This window comes from Notolepis coatsorum, assembly GCF_963971535.1.
Source record: "Notolepis coatsorum genome assembly, chromosome: 6".
Classification (NCBI taxonomy): domain Eukaryota; kingdom Metazoa; phylum Chordata; class Actinopteri; order Aulopiformes; family Paralepididae; genus Notolepis; species Notolepis coatsorum.
In genome coordinates, this window is record NC_140170.1 from 100,722,814 (window position 1) to 100,738,805 (window position 15,992).

At 44.8% G+C, this 15,992-nt stretch overlaps 1 protein-coding gene across 4 annotated transcripts in view; it reads right to left on the minus strand.

The window, feature by feature from the left end:
- The window catches only part of phc2b (polyhomeotic homolog 2b), a 139,675-nt gene extending 125,201 nt beyond the window's left edge, over nt 1-14,474 (minus strand). For all 4 annotated transcript variants that reach the window (XM_084316189.1, XM_084316188.1, XM_084316187.1 and 1 more), the window contains exon 1: nt 14,342-14,474. The gene's annotated coding sequence lies outside the window, so the exon portion shown is untranslated. The remainder of the gene's footprint in view (nt 1-14,341) is intronic.
- Between the last annotated feature and the right edge of the window lie 1,518 nt (nt 14,475-15,992).

Below are 15,992 nucleotides of genomic sequence, written 5' to 3' on the forward strand. Positions count from 1 at the left end.
CCTCCTGTCCCCCTCTACCCCTGGTGCTCCTACCTCCTGTCCCCCTCTACCCCTGGTGCTCCTACCTCCTGTCCCCCTCTACCCCTGGTGCTCCTACCTCCTGTCCCCCTCTACCCCTGGTGCTCCTACCTCCTGTCCCCCTCTACCCCTGGTGCTCCTACCTCCTGTCCCCCTCTACCCCCGGTGCTCCTACCTCCTCTGGCCGCCCCGGCGTGATGCGGGGGTATGGTACCCCATCCCCCGGGACTGTGCTCTGCTTTTTCTGGATGCTGCTCCTCTTTGTCTGGCTGACTGGCTGGCTGGCTGCAAGTGTGTGTCTGTGGATCCAAACCCCCAGCCCCTCGTCTACCCCCAACACACGCCTAGCTCCTCGTCCCAGCATCAACACACCACTCCACCAACCAGGCCGCTGCCTGCCTCTCCGATTATGTGGTATCCTAGCGACAGCCAACGGGGTGCCTATGGTATCCCTGTGCAGAGCAGCATGCTGATTGGACAACGGGATCCCCTCTAATGAAGATGATGGTAATGATTTTACCCCATCTCTCTCTCTCCCCTCCCCCCTCCCTTCTGACGGAATACTAGATTTTGTAGGATGCACAGAGCCGCCACAGAAAGGGGACTAGGCTACAATCATCGACACAATTATATTTTTGACCACCACAAACCACATTATGCAGGAATTACATTAAATAAGAAGGTCTGAGATAACATGTCTGCCTGGATTTCTGAAAACAGCTGTGTGTACTAGGCTACAGCACATGCTTTTATTCATTTCCTGTCAGGACCATTTTAATAAATAGCTTACCTATTGCAAGCTATTTTAACAACATTGGGACCCATTTTGTATCATTACAATCTGGGCCAATGACTAGATCAGTTACTTAATTCTATAGTGTGGAGACCCTGTCTATCATCTTACCGTAACCAGCAGGACAGTAATCATCGTCAATTTAGATATGGGACTGGAGACTGAAAAGCTGGAGGAGAATAAAGAGAAAAGAACTGTGGCTCTCCAAGCGCGCCCAGTCCTGTAACAATCACCTATCTGGAGTAATGAGCCCAATCATAGCTCTACCTCACCTTTAAATCATCTCATCTCAGCTAATTATACAGCCTATGCCAAAATTAGAATTTGTGAGGGACATGCCACATAACTGATGGAGCGAGCGAGCGAGAGAGAAGAGTCTCATTATAGCAGTTCTAGAAATTAAAACAAAAAGTAATAAAAGTAGAACATTTTAATCGCTTCGTAAAAGTGAAACGGGAGAGCCGTGCAGTTGAATTCAGACCTCTCCGAATGAAATGATGACTGCTTTCATTTAAGTGGAATAGGCAAGATAACAGAGAGCTGCATGATAATGGTTATACTCATGGCCTGCCCCGACACATTAACACACACCACCCAACTGTCTGGCTGGATGAAATATAGCCATTTTAGGCATTTTCCGGCGCAATGTGGTATTGATTGGGGCCATCCATGCGTGAACCTCATTGATTATAATCTACTCATTAGCATATAGATTAGCTGGCAGCGGAGAAGGATACACTCACACTGGCCTTGAATCGCAGACTGGGGCAGGAGAACAGGGTCAGAATGGAAACAACGGGGTGGTGGCGTCTCAGTTTGCCAGACGCTACAGTACTTAATGATGCACCTTAAGATATCTTGACAGCCCAGTGTGAGAGATACCCAGGTAAACAGAGAGAAGGGGTGGCCTCGATGGGTCTTAAACATAAACATACCCCACCCTCAGCTAAAGCAATCAGGAACGGCATCCTCTATTCCAAACGCGCTAGAGCTTACCCTAAGCTCTTCTGAAGCGCTAACCAAAGGAACATACATGATCTATGCCACATTGAATCCCAGACCTATATCAATCAAAGACACAACAGCAGTGAAGATGCTGCAGCATTAGCTTCAGAATAAAATGATCCAACAGGATGTCGTCAAAGATCTTTGAAAATGAGTTGAAAGACTTCAGTGTTTTCGATATGCTACAGAGTGTTTTCCCGACCATTGGGAAGGGGAAACTGGGTCCCGCCAATGGGACTCCCTGCCCGGGCTGCCCCATCTGAAAAAATTATAATAATAAAAAATTATAAACCTTTTATTTTTTTACAGTGTTGTACAATTTATGTGTTGTAAATAAATATTGTTCATATTTATTTACCTAATTTATGTGCAATAATTTCATTTCAGTGTAGAGAAATGCATTGATACTAACAACTGCCTTACTGCGTGCGTCTATGACGACACTGTTGACACCACGTATCCGTAACACGTGCGCCCCGCGACAACACTAGTAGTTTTGGGGGTGCCTACCACCCCCCTGAAAAAAAATCCTAGGGGAAACACTGTGTGCAACAACCCAAGTCTTACAGAAAACAAAACCACGGTTAGACCAAACTTCTACTCGAGTGGAGCATCTCAGCTCTTCAGAAAATCTCCCCTCATAGTCAGTTAGTGCAGTATCCTCATCCTGCAGCCTACAAAGCAGTACTTCCAAAGGAGGACTGTTTTGGTTGAGTGGCTGAGCCCTTCCCCTGGAGTTGATCCTGATGGTCAATGACTTTAGTTGATCCTGATGGTCAATGACTTTAGTCCATACAGAGTGCAGGCTCTTTTGTTGTCTTAAATAGAGAGATACCCCCTTGATCCAGAGGCCAGATCCCTGTGATAGCTGTAATTGAGCCATCCAACTCAAATGGGACGACTTCTTACACAGCTGAGTAGGCCAGCACAAAGAGACCCTGGCTGGCTGCCTTCCAGGTAAGTGTACTGAGCGTGTACCGAGCGTGTGTGTATCGCGTATGTTGTTCCAGCACATGCTGCCACACTCTGTCTGACTGAGCTATTGCAAAACAAACAGGCTCATTCCATGATGGTCCCCAGAGGACACTGCTCTCTTTCTGTTCAGCTTCATTTAGGAGAAACTCTTGTATGTGTTGTGAGAAAAGAGAGAGAGAGAGAGAGAGAGAGAGAGAGAGAGAGAGAGAGAGAGAGAGAGAGAGAGAGAGAGATTCTTTTTGTGGTCTATAAATATGTCTATGAAACAGTAAATCTCAAATCCTAGCAGAAGCAGATTGCAACATGCTTCAATCGAGACAGTCCTGTCGAGACCATCTGTGAGGCATCAGTCCCAGACTTCACACCAAAGTCAGGTGGTATATGTAGGTCAGGTATGAGCTGGAATAGTGAGGATGGCACAGGAATTAAAAGTGCCTCCCCCCATAGCCTAACCTAAAAATTCTTCCTTGCAGCAGGATCAGGAAGATACAAATCTGATTAAAATATACCATTTTGAATAAAAAACACCATGGCCATACAATTGTATTAAAGAAAAACGAATATTGTGATATCTATTTAGATTTTTGACATATCACCCAGCCCTATGTCAAACTTAAATCAAGTGCACATTGTTTACAGTAGGATCAACTGAATTCTTCTATGAGTCTTCTCTCTCTGGGACACCAGACACTGGTGGGGTCATGGTCAGCTAAGATTAGTCTAATGGTTCTATGACATACAATGAGAAGCTCAGCTCATTGCACGATTCTGACCAGTTCAGCCTCAGTGACCAGGGACTGCAGATTCAAATTCTCAAGAATGTCCTTGAAAAAAGAAGAGAAGCTGGATTTTCCACAAAGCTCTATCAAGGCATTTGAATTACATTGATTGGAACGACTGACTGGCAGAGTTTACCTGACAACATGAAGTGTTAACAGTTTTTTGTAAGGCCAGGTGTGCAAATTAATGTTTACCATGGATGACAAGAGAAGATTATTCACTATAATATGACAGGAGAAGAAGAATGTTTACTATATGACAGGAGAAGAAGAATGTTTACTATAATATTACTGGCAGAGTGGGAATCTTTGGGAATCCGATTGAATATGATTTTGAAAGTGGGGGATTCGATTTAAAATCAATTCTTAATTCATCACGATTATGTAGGCAATTCAATCAATTAGATTACACATGAATATTGAAAAAGGTATCCACTACTATCCAACAGAGCTCACTTTCGTGTATTCACTATTTTGTTGCAATAGTGTATGAACCATTTTTTTTATCTTTTAGATAACACTATGGTAGCTGTATTCCAATGCAACAAACATTTTGTGGTAACTTTAGCGTACTATTCATAAAATCCTTCTTGCGCTGCTCCAGATTCCACTGTTTTGTTTGTTTTTCTGCAGCTCTCACACACACATCACAGGATTGCACAGAGAGACTTCTGTTTGACCGAAATTTCTGTTTCAGTGGCAAAAACAAGTAGCCTACTTTTGCTGCACATAAGTAACAAAATAAAAATAAGGGCATTATTGTCACTGGACATTATTACTGAAGGCGATTTAAATACGTGGGACAGATTTAGTAAGTAAAAAAAAAATATATATATATATATAATTACCAGGAAACGGAAACCCTGATATTGAATCGTAGCCCCTGTTTCTGTATTGCCAGATTCTTGCCAATATATAGCCTTAATCATAAATAATGCTTCTAAACATAGTCACCTACACAGGGGGGGGGGGGGGGGGGGGGGGGGGGGGGGGGGGTTCGGGGCTTTTGCAAAAGAGCAGAGTTAGGGCCCGCGTCCACCTAGCGCATATTTAGGACCGCACGCGTCTGTTTTCAATGTATTACAATGGGGAGGGAGCGCATGCGGCCGCATGCGGCCGCCTCTAGGAAATGCGCTGCCGTCGGCGTCTTTTCTCAGCGTTTTTGTGCGGACGAAAGTTGAAACTTTCTGAACTTTCAGAGCGAGGCGCTGAGCGCATTTTCAGACAACCAATCACAGCCATTCATCTACCACTCTGTTTGTAACCTGACACCGGAGCTGCCTGCCTGTCTGGCTGTCTCCACACAGACCATTGAGATTCGCGACAAAACTAATAATAATAACCACGAATACACTACTAAAAAGCTAATAAAAAGCAAAGGCGAACTGTGGTGTCAGGCAATAACTATATATATAATTAATATACAATAAAGTTATTCAAATATGCTATAATATGTGCAAAACCGCGGCATGGCTGTAGATTTCTTTCTGTCATCTACAAGATGCGCGTCAAGCCAGCGCTGCCGGCGCACTCCCAGCATGTTTCACGGAGAAATATGCGCTAGGTGGACGCGGGCCCTTAGGCTACATCTTGCGTTGGCTGCCATCCAATTAACACTTTCAGTGCCAGCCATTAGACGCAGCCGTCTGTAGCGACGCCACCACTAGATAGATAGGGATCCGTCACCTTGTTTGTAGAGCTATAACTATATTCTATATTATAGCTATGGATTAGGGCTGAACGATTAATCGATTTTAAATCGAAATTTGAAATGATGCAGCGGCTGGGTGGCGCAGCAGAGATTGCGCTCGTCACCAATGCAAGAGACTCCGGTCTCGAATCCGGGTGTCAGCATTGCCTCTGGCTTGGGCCGGCCGTCATACTGGCTCAATTGGCAGAGCCAGCGGGTGGAAGTCGATGGGTGGGGATTTGGACGTTGTGGACAGCGACTCCTACAGGTCGGTTGGGGGACACCTGCACAGCAGAGACAGGAAGTAACGGGGGTAGTGTGAGCCTCCCATGCGTTACACCTCGCCACTGAGAGTCCGCGCTGGCAGGTGAAAAGATGTGACAGACTGCCTCCTCGTGTACCGGAGGGGACGCGTGTATGTCTTCTACAACAGAACTTCGTTTCCGCGTTCGAGTTTTGCGCTCTGATTGGCCAGGTCATGTGACATGTGCGCCAATCGTGGGACAGCAAGTTCTGCGCCTATTTCCGGGTCTAACAGCCTGCAAACTACCTGGCGTTCTATCGCCATGCTCTAAGACAAACTCTAACCTTAACCAACTTCGAAAGAGTGCCTAAGCTTAACCGTCGGAATCAGGGCAGGCGTTCTATCGCCATGCTCTAAGACAAACTCTAACCTTAACCAACTTCGAAAGAGCGCCTAAGCTTAACCAGTGTAGAAACTTGTGGCCCCACGATTGGGCGTACATGTCACATGACCAGAAATGACCTGGCCAATCAGAGACGCGTCTATACTTTCCGTAGCCGCATTTCTGCAGGACGCTCTCTGATTGGCCGACGCCAGTTTCTACACTGGTAAGGCTTAGGCACTCTTTCGAAGTAGGTTAAGGTTAGAGTTTGTCTTAGAGCATGGCGATAGAATGCCAGGTAGTTTGCAGGCTGTTCGACGCGGAAATGGGCAAAGACACAGCTCGTCACGCGATTGGGCAAACATGTCAGTGGCCAATCAGAGAACGTCAGTCAGTGGCCAATCAGAGAGCGTCCTGCAGAAATGCGGCTACGGAAAGTATAGACGCATCAGAGACGCGGAAACAAAGTTCTGTTGTAGAAGGCATTCAGGCGGAGGGGACACGTGATGCAAGGCTTCTATCCTCCCTACAACCGACCAGTGGGGGGCATAGTCGAGCAACATTCAAGACATGGGAGGGGAGAATTGGAAACACGGAATTGGGATGGGAGAAAAATAGAAAATAAGGAGAAAGTGGATCAAAAAAATATGACATTTTAAATGATGCAATTAGCAAATCACAAAGCCTGCAATAAAAAAAATATATATATATTTATTTAACCAGTAAGTCCCATTGATCTCCTGGCCAAGATGACAGCAATAACATTTGCAATACAGCACACATAGTGATGCACGATATATCGGCCCGACCATATAATATCGGCCCATATGGTAATCTTTTTACACATCCGGTATCGGTCCGATAAAGATTTTTATAAATTTTTTTACATAGTTTCAAAATATCAGTCATTTCTGAAAATAAGTTACAAAGGTTATTAAAAAATTCGTTTTGGAAAATAGCTCTTTATTTGATTATCATAAAAGCAGCGACATTCTTCTTGTAGGAAGTTATGTAATACAGATTTTAATTCACCAAGAGAGACCGGGGTGTCTAGTGGATATGGTCCTGTAGCAGCCCATTCCATGCCCAAGGTGCGAAGCTTGAGAAAGCTGTTCCTACTGTAGCTAACCCTGCTCAAGACAGAAAACATCTGAGCTGAGTAAGGAAAGGGTGGGGGGGAGCGGGGGGGACCGTCTCTCTCTCTCTCTACAGGTTCAATTACAGTTTAAGTAGAAAAACGTTGCACTATAAAAACGAACTGGAACTTGATGTTATACAACGGCATGCAAATTTCTCGATTCTGATTGGCTGAAACAGTCCATTTACACGTATGTATCAGTCACAATCCACGCTCCTGGTCCCAGGACCCGCCCACAACCGAATCACATCACTCCGCCGTGCGAATTTTTCGGGAAAAACAAGATGGCGGACAATAATCTTTAACAAATGGATATGTTGATAGCGTCATAACGACTAAATATAAAGCGATTCCGTCACTGCGAATGTCTTAGTCCTTTAAACAATGTTGGATGATGTAATTGATGGGTCATGAGTCATTGTAGAACAAAAGAAAAATCGCGGATTGATTGATTATTTGAAAAAAAAAATGTCCTTCCCCCTGACTGCAGAGCTCACTGACACACACACACACCTGTCTGCAACGGCGGAGGAGAGTCAGACTGAGAGAGAGCTGGGTGTTGCGCTGTTTTAAGTGAGCATGGCCTATTGAATTGATTGATTGGTTGATTGCTAATTTTATTACTGTACGCCTGGTTTCCAACTGGTTAAGTTTAGGCCCTCTAAAGTAGGTTTAAAAAAATAAATAAAAAAATAGGGCGAAGAAAACTTTTTTTTTTCCTATAGGGCAAATAAAACTTTTAAATTTGTTTGACCTACTTTCTATAGAAGCATCTAAGAATGAAGTTCTATAGAAAGTAGGTCTGCATACCCTTAACAATTGTGTGTATTGAGCCGTACTGTATTGTACCCATTCTGCATCTGGTAATAAAATGTTCAATCAATCATTCCAATAACACACAGTTGGATGTGTTAGTTTGTTGGATCCGTTGGATGCACTTCCGAGCTGCTTCGACATGGAGGCAACTTCTCTCAATCATTCCAATAACACACAGTTGGATGTGTTAGTTTGTTGGATCCGTTGGAGGCACATGGAGGCAACTTGTCTTTTTTGTTGTTGTAGGAACAACTTTTTCTGGCGGATGGTTCTCAATAAATCTTCGATTAATGTGTGTTTATTGTATAGCAATAAGGTTGGATGAATGTGGCAGTTATGGTTTATTAACCACTCCTGCGCGTGATGTAATGCTTAAATAATAAACATTTAACTTCATTATTCTAAAATCATTCAAGCCCTTCTCCTTTTCTCTCTGTGTGTGTGTGGTGTGTGGTGTGTGGTGTGTGGTGTGTGGTGTGTGGTGTGTGTGTGTGTGTGTGTGTGTGTGTGTGTGTGTGTGTGTGTGTGTGTGTGTGTGTGTGTGTGTGTGTGTGTGTGTGTGTGTGTGTGTGTGTGTGTGTGTGTGTGTGTGTGTGTGTGTGTGTGTGTGTGTGTGTGTGTGTGTGTGTGTGTGTGTGTGTGTGTGTGTGTGTGTGTGTGTGTGTGTGTGTGTGTGTGTGTGTGTGTGTGTGTGTGTGTGTGTGTGTGTGTGTGTGTGTGTGTGTGTGTGTGTGTGTGTGTGTGTGTGTGTGTGTGTGTGTGTGTGTGTGTGTGTGTGTGTGTGTGTGTGTGTGTGTGTGTGTACCTTTCACATTTGAACAGATACCGGTACCTGTGAATCAATACCGGTACCCAACGGTACCTTTTTTCGGTACTTTAGTCTCAAGAAATTTTATTTACCTACCTCAGTCGTAGAAAAAAAAATCCAAACTTCAAATAACTACAATTTCGACAGTTTTCGGCTTGTCATTGCTCCGACTGCTTTGTTGTTGAATCAAGTCAAATCCTAGGTAAGCATATATTGTGCGTGTGAACGTTGACATGAAAAAAAAGTAAAATAAAAGTTAAAAAAAAAGTAAAAAACAAAAATAATAAAGTTTTTTTTTTATTTTTTTTTCAGTTTCTCACTTGATTCGATACTCGGTAGTACCGACGTGTTTCGGTTCGGTGCCTCAAAAGTACCGAATTCGGTACCCATCCCTATGTGTGTGTGTGTGTGTGTGTGTGTGTGTGCGTGCGCAGGGAGCGAAATTAACTTTTTGACTCACCGGCCAGTGGCGGGTAGATGGGAAGAGTCTACCCGCCAAGCATATTTCTTACCTGCCAAAATTTTTTTGATTAAAAAAATATATATATATATTTTATATAAAAAAAATGTTTTAAATAAAATATATATTATATAATCATACTTGTAGTTGTATTATCTGCGAGACATCGCCACCACGCAATAAGTCAAAATGCTTGCTATCTGCAAACAGCTCCACTGTCTGTGTGTATACTTGAGTAGCCTCCAGCTCCAGCAAGGATTCTCCGGCCCTGCAGCTAGACCCTATATTCAGCTAGACCCTACATTCAGCATGCAAGGATTCTCCGGCGATGCAGCTGGACCTATTTTTAACGTTACGGTTATTTTGTCAAATCACATTCAACATGCCCTCAGCTAGAATACGCATTCAATCAATGTTATAAGACATTGATATCAGGAGCTATCTGTAGCTACTGCTAGCCCGGTAGATAACGTTAAGACAATTTAGTTTACTGGGACAGATCGATCTAAGTGAGCTAGCTAACGCGAGCTAGCTAACGAGGGGACGGAGGTATTATGCAGCTCATGGAGGTCCGATCTAGACTAGAGCAGACTGCTACCATTCCATTCTGAGAGCTTAACGTTAGCACTAGAGCTGCGGGCGAGCTGCTACCATTCTGAGAGCTTAACGTTAGCACTAGATGCTGCGGCGAGCTGCTACCATTCTGAGAGCTTAACGTTAGCAGTGGCACTAGAGCTGCGGGCCGCTCTGTGTTGATACGAGCAGAAGCCAATAGTATCCCGCTGCAGGGCTGGCCCGGCTGGGCGGATATGACACGTTGCCACGTTTTTTTTCAAAATAAGAATATCATACGAACCGAATGCTGCTAACTGCCGGAGCCATCGATATTATGACTCTAGCTGCGCTTGGGCCGGAAATGAGACCCGCACAGATTTTCAAAATAAGAGTATCGTTATGAAATACACGTCCACACGCCACACGGCGGGCAGGGCTCTCAGTGGCAAGCGCCAAAGGTAAAAACTGAGCGCCCCTGGCGGGCGGCAGGCTTTAATTTCGCCCCCTGTGTGTGCAAGAGGTGGAGGTCGGAGTATGTTCCTTATCAAAGGGCCAGACAGAGGGAGGGAGACTGCATTCAACAGATTCAGACATGAGCTGAAGCCCTGCACCTGGCCAGAGGGAGAGAGAGACCAGAGAGAGAGAGAGAGTCAGTTTACAGTACAGCCAGTCTGGTCTTCACCAGAGAGATGGAGAGAGAGATAAAGTGGAGAAAAGCTGGTGGGTGGGTGTGGGTGTGTGTGTGTGTGTGTGTGTGACTCATATCTGGTCTGACATCAGAGGAGTTTAATAGTATTTACTGAGGATTGCCAGATAATGTTGATATTTAAACATAAAAACGTGTCTGTATGGAAGACTATGCTTGCATACCGGCGACCATCGGTTGTGTGATAGTAAAGGGTTAACCTTCTGTCGTGTGGCAGTGAAAGGGTTAATATTCTATTCAATGTCACGGACCTGTATGTTGCCGTTAGGCATACTGGGAGCCCGAGGGTGCAGTATCGGCCAGATCCTCCCAGGTGGCAGTATCAAGAGTGCAGTAAACCCTGTTCCAGACCGTGTGTTACGTTTAAACCACTCCGGGCGCAGTTTTTTAGTACAGGGAAGCCTAGAGGTTCACTCGGTCGCATTGAAACGTGTGTACGGGACACTCGATGCATGTGTTGTGCCGGATTATGTTGTGGACCAGATGGACATCAGATGGACCAGATGGCAATCAAACAATTGGAATATTCTTTTTGGAATAGCCCCGGTCAAAGTTAAGGACTATCTGACGTAGAGCTGCCGCGGTATTGATGTTTTCCTTACCGCACACATTTGCAAAATATTTCCTACCGCCGCGGTTATTACCGCACGCACACAAAAAATTAAAAAAAAAAGTTTGAATGCATTTTTTTTTTAGTAGTAGTCTACTCTTTATAGCATATAGCCTGCCTCTAGTCTAAATGTCTATCTTTAGAGGATGACTTTGCAGCATGAATATTGTTTGGGATTCGGCAAGCACGCATTAGTTATTGAAAGTGAAACACGGATTCGAAGTTTCCCCTCTGGTCGTGCGCAGTTCACTCGGTGTCGCGGGCAGGGGTGGTTACCCCTAACCCCCCCGACCCTCTTATTATTATTACTATAAAGTTACTACTTTATAATAAAGGCATTCGTTTTGTGGCATTAACATTATATAGTTATACGTTCAATAACATCAGCGTATTTACCGGACCATGGCAAGGCAAGCAATACTCTATTCATATCTCAGTTCCTTTCTTTGCTCAGAGCGTGCTGAGTTGTCCCATTCTGCGGTCTGTTAATAAAGTTTTCAATCAGACAAGTGTATAGAACGAAGGGCTTTTATTATAACATTCGTTGCAGACAGTAAAATCATTATGTCTCGTTTAGTACTCCTGAAGAGCGATGGTAGTCCACTCCGGCGGAGAGTTAAAGCTAACGTTATTAGCCGTGTTGTGATGAGCTGACATTCAGGACGTAAAAAACGTGTGACGCGTCTCTCTTCTGACCAATCAGTGGTCTGCAATGTTTCACGTGACTTTTCTGGTACCCAATAGGGTCGCTTGGAACCTCGATAGAGTAGGGTATATCTGCAGAGCCGCAAGCCCAACGAGAGGAGGGTAATTTATTATTATTATTATAAAAAACAGCGGTGACGCGGTATTCAGCCTACTCTGCGGTGGCCGTGATGTAACAGCGATACCGCGGTAATGCGGTAATCGCGGCAGCTCTAATCTGACGTAAATTCCAGCTTGATCGTACAATGTTTTCATACCAATCCAGCTGATCAGTGTGTGTAGTGTTCACAACAAATGCTGTTACTGGCAATCAAAGCATCAGAAACGACCCCTCCCCCCTTTCATGCATTCATGATGAAACATAATACCTATTATATACATTTGATTTGGAAATAGTGGCGTGTCCAGGGATGAAACGCCAATGCTTTTAGTAGAATTCACGTTGCGCCGCACCCTATAACTCAGCCTCCCAGGAGTTAGCCCGGCTCACTCCGAAACTATACTTATATTCACCACGGGATAACGTGCGAACGTATTAATGAAAAAATGTATTCTTTTTTGCATCTTGGACAGAAGATAGTTACTGTCAAATTACCATAGTATTGTATCCATAGCTATAATATAGAATATAGATATAGCTCTACAAACAAGGTGACACATCCCTATCTTTAAAGCGTGGCCTAGCTAGAACAGGATGAGGAAAATGCCCGGCCCTGAAAGAGTCAATTGTGGGGTCGCCAAAAAAAATCCAAAATAAAATGGGGTTGTGGTATAAAATAGTTTGAGAACCCCTGCTGTAGGTCATGGGTGGGGCGACAGTGGCTCAGGAGGTAGAGCAGACGTCTGGTAACCCGGAGGTTCCCGGGCAGCGTGTCGAGGTGTCCTTGAGCAAGAGACTTAACCCCCTGCTCCCGATGAGCAGGGTGGCTCTTCTGCCGTCAGTGTGTGATGGGTAACATGTGAGGAACAAACTGTAAAGTGCTTCAATAAAAAGCACTATATAAATGCACCATTTACCATCAACTCATGCAAGTGACAGAGGCAAAGTAGAGTATGGGCAAGGGCACTTTCTGGCATACTTGAGTCTCTCAGGCTGAGGTTACACCTTTCGTATCATCTTCGTATTGTTTTCTTATACGCATCGCCGCGTATCAGACATAGCCTAAACCCTAAATACAGTAGATCACAACCGTTAGGCCTAATAGTGGGGATTAGTCTCTCTGTCTCAGTAAATTTGATACAATGTCATTAACATTAACAAAGTCAGTAGTTCTGTGATATTGGCCGTCTGCCTCTCCCTCACCCTCTCATGGAATGAACAATGTGCTCTTTTATAAAGCCTGCTGTTTAGGACAGAATCAATCAGTAATGTATTTGAATAACATTATCATTAAGGCCAGCATGTTACTGTGGGAGGCTATTCTACACTATCCAGTGCAATAGTGGCTGGCTGCTTCTCTCAGCGCTGCATGACCCGAGGTCCAGAGGGAAACACTCGATCCTATAATAACGTCCCTGCTGTCACACCGAGTGGATACAACAAGACTCCCTCCGCAATTAACCTGAGGCCTTGAGGAAATTCTAGGAGCTTCTCTGCAGGGACCGCTGCCTCCTTTAATTCTTGAAATAAGCGAATTACCGAGCATAGACATGACCCTTTATCAGGAGTTCAGGAAGAGGATGTGGGTAATCACAAACTGACTGTAGTGTGTACACAAACACGCTTGAATGGGCTTAAGGGATGGGGAGGGGCGTTATAGCCAGCGACAGTCTATCTTCTTGTTATTTTGGCCACATTTTGGGTCACTGAATGCCCATGGGGCACATTGCTAGACAGTTATTGCCCCAAACTAGACTGAAGCAGCAGGGGAGACAAGACTTGTCAAAATAGCTGGCCCCTCCCTCCCACCGTGCAAATAAGGGTCGTGACCCATGAGACACTAGAGAGTGGAAGTCTTTAGGCCACAACACACTACTCCCGTCTCCAAAGTGCTGCTCAGGTCAGGAGACACTAGAGAGTGGAAGTCTTTAGGGCACAACACACTACTCCCGTCTCCAAAGTGCTGCTCAGGTCAGGAGACACTAGAGAGTGGAAGTCTTTAGGGCACAACACACTACTCCCGTCTCCAAAGTGCTGCTCAGGTCAGGAGACACTAGAGAGTTTATGTTTGTAAGGGCGCAACACACTACCACCCCCGCCCCCACCCCACACACACACACTTACAAACTGCTCAGGGAAAGTAATTAATGAGCTGGACAAGCAAAGAAGTAGCCGGGTATTTCACGGTACGCTAAAGTTACATGCAATGTAAAAAAAAAAGTTATATTTAAAAATCTATTAGGTCATTTGAGGTATTTTATTTTACAAACCGACCCAACAGAGAGCTCAGAGACGCTGTGACTATCCCTGTCTCTCTACCCGCTGCTAGACTACAGCTAGCTAACAAGCTAGCACGAGATGTAACATTAGTTGTTGCCAGTTTGCTGTACTGCTGCTCAGTCTGTAACGTTAGTAACGTTGTTGTGAGCAGCAGTGATCGATTCTACTGGAACTCCTCACGTCCTCCGACCACACGCTGAACTCCAAACAGTGCCACTGAAAGGTCGGCGAGTGGCATAATAATATCATGCTCCAAAATAAAGCTATTGTCTCATACCTTCCGAGTAGGCCTTGTAGCTACTTCCCCGGGTATTCTGCACTCTCTCGCTGTTTCCCTGATATTCTACACCATTTTCTGGATGTCGGTTTATCCGACAGTCTTGGAATAGACCAGTGGGTAGTGGAGGAGCAGGGGTAAGAATGAGGAACTCTTTGCATTTGCGTTCCAAAACTGGCCACGTGACGCGCAATTGCCCAATGATGAGAGAGGGCGCATCTTCAGCCCCGCCCCGTCCCTCTCAGACAACCCCCTGGTCTCTGGTTCCATGCGCCTGTCAAGTCGGCACTACTGTCATGATCTCCATAGCAACAAAGGAGGATTTAACCCTTGGCTTGTCCGGGGTTTTATTTACAGTAGTCTGGGGGGAGGCAGGCCCACTACTCTGTGTAAACTACCAGGTCAAGCACAGATTAAAAAAATAATTTCAGAATGCCCCCTTTGCTAATCGATCATACTAGCTCAATTAATGTGCATGAATCTCAAAACAAAATGATATGCTGGATTTGGGAGAAAGAAAATCCTGCATCGAGTAGGCTATGATTGCAGACCATCAGCTAGGTGCTAGCCTATAAATTAAACGTTTGACTATTTTCAAAAGTAAGTGGACACAAATGTATTTAAAATACACACAGGTTTTTAGCTCATATCCCGTACCTATTTGAATGTGTGTGCACACACATTCACATGCATGTTGTGCACACACACACGCCTGTCTGTGCATGTATTTACTCGTCCATGTCCTTTCTTTGATCACATTGTTTATCAAGGATGTTTACGGGGCGAGGTCATATAACTCTATAAACGGCCGAGGCAGCTTAGCCATGACCCCAGGGAGCATGTGTATTACCAGACACCTCTTTGAAGTATCCGTGACCCTGACACATGGCTAGATGGTGCCGCCCTTTTCATCTCATTCACAGACAAGAGAAGCCATGCATCTCATTCTGTATGAACTTACCACCTCCCTGCAATATACAGGGGGACTCTCAGTCAACCCGTTTCATTAAAATCATACCCTGTTTTCTCCAGGGAAGAATGGCTATATTTTGCAAGTCTTGAATAACCCCATCCGCTCTCGACATCCTTCAAAGTCTCAGACTGCACCTTTGAGTTCTGAACATGTACCCACTACCCAGGTGGAAATGGCCCTGCAGGATAATCAAACGGACAGAAATGAATTGTTAATGTTTCAGGGAGCCCCTATTGTGTTGCCTGTAATATGAGGAGGGAGTGTATTCATCGGCCCGCAAATGCTGAATAATTGATCAGAATATGACTTATTTGGTTGCCCCTTCAGTTAATTAGCTGGTCTTTCATAGGTCCCTTGATACCCTGCTCCCAGCATCACCGCGGACAGAACATCATGCCAGTAACTTGGCTCATCCCTAAAGGCCTGTTGTGGGCGAGCAGCCAAGCAGGCAGACTACTAGATATGAATTCTGTAGGCCTACCTTGAATCACCTCCGGAAGATATGATGTTAAACAACACTCTTTCAGACTGTATGAAGTCTGCCGACGTGTTTACATTATATCATGGGCCAAATGTAGGGATGTCCGATATTATCGGCCGACCGATATTATCGGCCGATATCGGCAGTAAAATGTGATATCGGAAAATATCGGTATCGGTTAAAAAAAATTAAAAAAC